Below are 6,550 nucleotides of genomic sequence, written 5' to 3' on the forward strand. Positions count from 1 at the left end.
GGACTATACACGGGGCACTTTTGATTGTCAGTGGTTTGTTATGTGCCCTTAAAGGTACATGTCATCCAGACTGGTAACAGAACCAAAGGAGGTCAATCGGGCATTTGAGACCTTCTACCGGGCACTGTACACCTCCGAGCCCCCCAACGGGGACGTGGGGATGAAACAGTTCCTAGACGGACTGGAACTGCCAGTTGTGGGGGAAGAAAGACGGGGAGAGCTGGAAGCACCAATAGACCTGGGAGAAATCATGGAGAGCATCGGCTCCATTCAGGCGGGGAAGGCACCAGGACCCCATGGGTTCCCGGCCAACTTCTACAAGAGATTTGCACCAGTCCTGGCCCCACACCTAAGGGACACATTCGCAGACTCTGCCCCCCACGCTAGCGCAGGCCACAATTTCACTGATATCCAAAAAAGATAAAGATCTGACGGAATGTGGATCATACAGACCCATTTCACTGCTGAACGTGGATGCGAAAATACTCGCAAAGGTCCTGGCCAAAAGGCTGGAGAGCTGTGTACCAGAGGTGGTCGCAGAGGACCAAACGGGCTTTGTCAAGGGTGGCAGCTCACAGCGACCATCAGGCAGCTGCTGAACGTAATAATGACCCCCTCTGGGGAGAGAACACCAGAGGTGATCATCTCCCTGGACGCAGAAAAAGCCGTCGACAGAGTCGAATGGAACTACCTCCTCGAGGTACTGGAACGGTTTGGGCTAGGAGTGTGGTTCACCGCCTGGGTCGGGCTCGGAACGTGGTTCACCGCCTGGGTCAGGCTCCTGTACAACACTCCCAAAGTGAGTGTCCACACTAACATCGCCAGCTCTGAATACTTCCAGGTACAGAGAGGAACAATACAGGGCTGCCCCCTGCCCCCACTCTTATTCGCGCTAGCGATCGAACCCCTGGCGATGGCCCTGCGGGACGCAAAAGGCTGGAAGGGAATCTGCAGAGGAGACCGAGAGCACAGGGTCTCACTCTATGCAGATGACCTGCTCCTCTATGTCTCGAAGCCACAGGAGGGACTGAAGGCAATACTGCAAATCCTGAAAGAGTTTGGACCCTTTTCAGGCTACGAACGTAACCTGGGCAAAAGTGAGTCATTCCCAGTGAACCCAAATGGGAGAGGGGCAGACCTGGAGGGGCTCCCATTTAAAATGGCCCAGAATAGATTCCGTTACCTGGGGATCCAGATAGCCAGAGACTGGACACAGATCCACAAGTGGAACCTGACCAGCCTGGTTGAGGAAGTAACAAAGGACCTTCAAAGATGGAGCTCAATCCAACTCCCTGGCGGGGAGAGTGCAGACGCTCAAGATGAATGTACTGCCAAGGTTCCTCTTCCTGTTTAGATGCATACCGATCTTCATTGCCAAGGCCTTTTTCCAAAATGTAGACAGTCTAATCATGGTGTTTGTGTGGGGGTAAGAACCCGAGAATCCCAAACCGACACTGCAAAGAAGGAAAATCAAAGGGGGCTTGGCCTTACCAAACCCACAATACTATCATTGCCGTGAAAGAGTGAGGGGATGGGTACAAGAACCCGATACAGATTGGGTACAAATGGAGGAGGCCTCCTGAAAAGGAACAACCCTCCGTGTCCGAGCTACAGCAGCATTCCCATCCCCCTCTGCATATCTTGTGTTGCCCTATTAAGTTTCTTTTATTCCCTTTTCTTCCCATGTACTTAATGATCTGTTCAGCTGCTCGCAGAAAAGTACTTTTCACTGTACCTCGGTACACATGACAATAAACAAATCCAATCCAATCCAAAGATACACAATGAGTCTAGTGGTAGCGGCCATGCTGAGAACGTGGACCCAGCTGAGACAACACGTTGGGATAACTAAAACGACCCCCGTGGCTCCTATCTGCGGCAATCACAAATTCCCCCCAGCCATGCTAGATACCACCTTCAAAAGATGGAGGCGGGATGGGGGCACACTGACGGGTGGGGACTTCTACGTAGGGCACAGACTGGTGACACTGGACGAACTGACGAGGAAGTGGAAGCTAGCAAACGGACAGGAAATGAGACACCTCCAAATAAAACACTTCCTCCGCAAAGAGACAATGGGATACCCCGGGGCCCCAGAAAGCACACAACTAGAGGACCTAATAGGCACAAGCAGCAAGAAGGGGAGGCTATGTGGTGTAGCCATCTGGGATGGCCACTTACAAAGGAAACATGGATACTTGCAAAGACTCAAGGGAAATATGGCCAAACAGGACTTGGACAAACTCAGAGCCTAAATGTATACTTGCTAACAGAGAACCAGACACTATCGAAACCCCTAGCCGATTTGCATTCTAATCACCCATTTCCCCAGGACAAAGGACTGGTACTCGGGTATCAGATACAATTCCAGGCACATGGGTGCCACTCCCTTCACCCAGGAAGCCCAAACAGCCAAGGTCAATGACCGCTCAGGACACGCCGAGCCATCAAGGCACCCGCCCCTTTATTGGCTCAAATCGAAGGCAGTAATCGAAGCCTGCCGAATTATTGGGTCCAAAGCTAAGGACCGCCCAAAAGAGCGCAAAACCCAAAGGATAAAGAGAGATACTGCTATGTGTTCAATCTCTTTTGGCCCTGGCACATCGGCACTCTTCGGCCCGGCCTATACCTGAAGCCAACTGCAGCACCACGACCAGAAGCAAGTTCAAGATCAACGATCGCTCCCAGACAGATGTGCCCAGCGAACCGAAGTTACTTCTCCAGACCCAGCCACTCCAGATCCGAACAAATGCCTTGTTCCTCTGCCAAAGCCGGGTGCCTGAAAGTTAAGTACAGGTTGTTGTAGTGTTAGGTGTAATTTAGCTTGTAGTGTTTTTATGTTTCATGTGTGAGTTAATCTTGTGTGTAAATAAACCATTATTGAACTTGAACTAACTGACTGGTTGTTGGGTCTTTGATCAATATCCGGTTGAACCTTGTGGTGGTATCATCTGATACCTGGCGACTCTGAAAAGCAAGACCACTCAATATTAAGAAGGGCAACATTATTGGCGTCTCCGGTGCAGAACTGGCAACCGTTATTAGTGACGCTGGTGGGATAGTATTCCGCTCATCAAAATCGTCAACAGTAATTGGCAACCTCTGACGGGACTCGACCTAGAAGTGATTTTGTCACTCCGAGAGAACCCACAAAACGTTGAATTAGAAACCCAATTGGAAAAGTGAAAGAAACCACAAGTTTAAGACCCGTATTGATCAAACCTCCAAGATTCGGAAGTGTGTAGTCATTTGCATGCGCACTAACAGGGATATAAGGTAAACTTGTTGCGTAAAACTATCAGGAGTTTTGTGAACCGGAAAATAGCTTAGGCCATACCCTCTGTTTGCATCGCCGCCCTATTCCCCCCTGTCCCAAATTTATGATACAGAAAAGAGATACCAGTAGAAATGGCAGCAAAGGCAATGGAACGCCTTATGAACCCACAGGAACCCGTGGTCGCAGCGACCAACAGAGCAGAGCAGTGTCCCATATGGGAAGAGGAACTGAGGAAATACTTAAAGGGGGAAGGATGGCCCCTTTGGTCTGAGTTTTGTGCTAATGAAGAGTCAAGTCTTGGTAGTATAGGACAAACTTGGTGGGACAACCTAACCGAGATACATAAGAAGAATTTAGGGAAAGTTCGTAAGCAGATGGCAATCGTGCCCTGTCTGGCACAATTGCGAGGCACAGAGGAGGTCGTGAGGACGCTCCACAGACAGCTTGTAGAGAAAGAGGAGAAGAGTGAGCGAAACGTTAGCAAGTGTGAAAAAGTTAATGAGCAACTCCGAGAGTAGCTAGCAGCTAAAGACAAGGAGGTGGCTGATGTCAAACGGGCACACCAATCTTGTCTAGTTCACCTAAGCAGCTTTCAGACACAATATGATAAGGCCTACCAAGGTACACAACGCGCAGTCTTGGTAAGAGAAGAGACGGAACAACAAGTAGAACAGTTAAAGAAGCAATGCGCAGACTTAAAGGCAGTTTTACGAGCACTCCACAGTTCCACAATGGAACAAAGGCAGAGTTCAGTAGACCACGCCAAATACAGGCAGCAAATTTCACGGTTACAATCACTGCTCTCAGTGCAAAAAGGTTTCAGAGACACCTTGGGACCAAATTTAGACCAGGAAGATGGCCCCGATTGGCAGGAACTCAATGAAACTGCCTATAGGTATGTAGAGGATACCGAGAATCAGAATAGAGCCCCCCGGCCCCGAAAAGGAAAGCACCCGCACCACCGACTGCACAGGCAGCATACAACCCCATGAATCCAGTCACCATGCAGCGCAAGTCACTGATTGCCGATGAACCCGATTTCGTGTATACCACCCCATTATCCGTCACACAATTGAGAGATACCTGCGCCAAAATTGAACCATTCCAACCCACAGTAGACGCGCACCATTTCTTTGAGCGAGTAAGACAACAGACAGTCATGTACGGTCTGGACGAACCGGAGGAAATGAAACTTATAATGACGAGCCTTGACGCATCCATTAGTTCAGCATTACCCGTTCCACAGAATGTAGGAGGAGGAAGCCTCCAGGACATGAAGGCAGCTATTTTAGATGCAATTGGTTATAATAGAGGAGATCCCGTAGAAGGTCTAAATTGCTGCAGACAAAAGAAGGGAGAGCACCCGACTGCATATGCAGGTTGCCTTTGGATCCATTTCAAAGCAGTATTTGGCGATTTAGTCCGCGCACACTTAGATGTCAAAAACACAACCAAATGGGCCCGTATTTTAGTCTCCCACGCCACAGAAGCAGGTCAAAAAGCCTGTGCAAATTATGACCCCTCAGACGCCACACATAACGAAGTGTGGGTTCTGAAGAGACTCTCTAGAGCTTGGGAACAATCCCTACATAAAAAGGCATAGCAGTATAGAGCAGAAGCAAACATGAATCCAGTAAGGACGCATCAGGACCCCACATGGGTAAACAAAGGTAGACACGATGGACAGCACCACAGAGCACAGGGATGCTATAATTGCAGACAAAAGGGACATTACGCCCACGAATGCCCACAAAATCCCCCGAACCAGCAGCGACACCAACAGCCCAACCCCACACCCAGGGAACCATACCCAAGGGAGTAATACACCAGAGAGCTTGCTCCATGTTACGTGCCCCAGGGGTCAAGTAACAACTGTGGGCAGTCAGGACACTTCACCCGAGATTGCAGGAGACCCCCACCACCAGGTAGACTAGCCCCCAGATATGAAAGAGAACACCACCCACAGCAGCTACCCATGCAAACTGTAAGCGCTTACCCGCCACTTCTCATGACAGGGACACCTCAGCAATGCCACTTTAATTTTGATTCTCTCCTCCTTCCTCTCTTCTTCAGTCACACTACACCGACTCCATATGCTAGTTACACCCCAGGCCAAATGTGATTGCAGCTAACAAATATATAAAACTGGCCGCCCCGAAATTCGGCTGGTTAAGATAAGCCTCAACCTCCCATGGTTGTGATTTAAGCAAGACCGGTCGAAGAAATTGTCCTCCCACTCAACGCATCCACAGATTCAAGCTGCAAGAATTCCTTGCACTTTAACAGAATGTTGTTCGGATGTCTTGTCTCCAAAATGGTTGGTTTAAAAAAAAAAATGAGGGAGTCACACATGATGACAATTCTAATGGGAAATTGATATTAAGGAGAAACAGACAGACAAATGAGATATTAAACAAAGGTATTAACAAATATTATGCTTGCACCCTGGGAATATACGAAGATACAAGGAACAAAAAGACAAGATGAAGACAGAACTGATGACCACCATCATGATCATCGTTGGATCACTATAGTTGCACGCGTCGACGGACCCTGTAACTCACACCACATTGGCTCCAAACACATCCATACCAAAGGGGAGCCCTATCCCAGACACCACACCTCCTATGAAAATAAACACTGATACCCCCACATGGTGCGATAACATCATAAAATGATATTCCCTCTCATACACGGTAGAAGCCCTATTAGTTGTTGCAATACTCTGCAGTATCGTTCAGACACTAAGACTTCGAAAATGGCAAAGGAGAACCCGCTCCCCGATATATACACTCCGAGCCCTCTTTGTTGGACTTCAACAGACCCCACACTCTTTTTGAACTCTCTCTGATGAATAAAGTTTGTGTTTTCGGTAAATGTAATAAGTTAAGTAGGAATGTGATGCTGCTATCATTTAAAATTGTTGTACTGTAATATAAGTTCTTTTTGGTTATTTGCTAGCAGCATAAGTGTAGTTTAAATAAGGACAGTTAAAGATTCCCCTTTGTATAAGTTAAATGTGTAATGATTAAATGTTTTATAGTGCCACTTTAGAATTTATGAATGTGTGATGTATTAAAAACTTAGGTAAATGCTCCAATATATAGGACAGAGTAGTATAGAACCTGTCCTTGACCAAGGGTACCCGGCAGCCCAAAGAACAGATGAAGGATCAGTATTGTGATCCACCACGCTTCGCCATCTGGGATGGCCACTTACAAAGGAAACATGGATACCTGCAAAGGGAAATATGGCCAATACAGGACTCAGGCA

Source organism: Scyliorhinus torazame, chromosome 14 (assembly GCF_047496885.1).
Source record: "Scyliorhinus torazame isolate Kashiwa2021f chromosome 14, sScyTor2.1, whole genome shotgun sequence".
Lineage (NCBI taxonomy): Eukaryota > Metazoa > Chordata > Chondrichthyes > Carcharhiniformes > Scyliorhinidae > Scyliorhinus > Scyliorhinus torazame.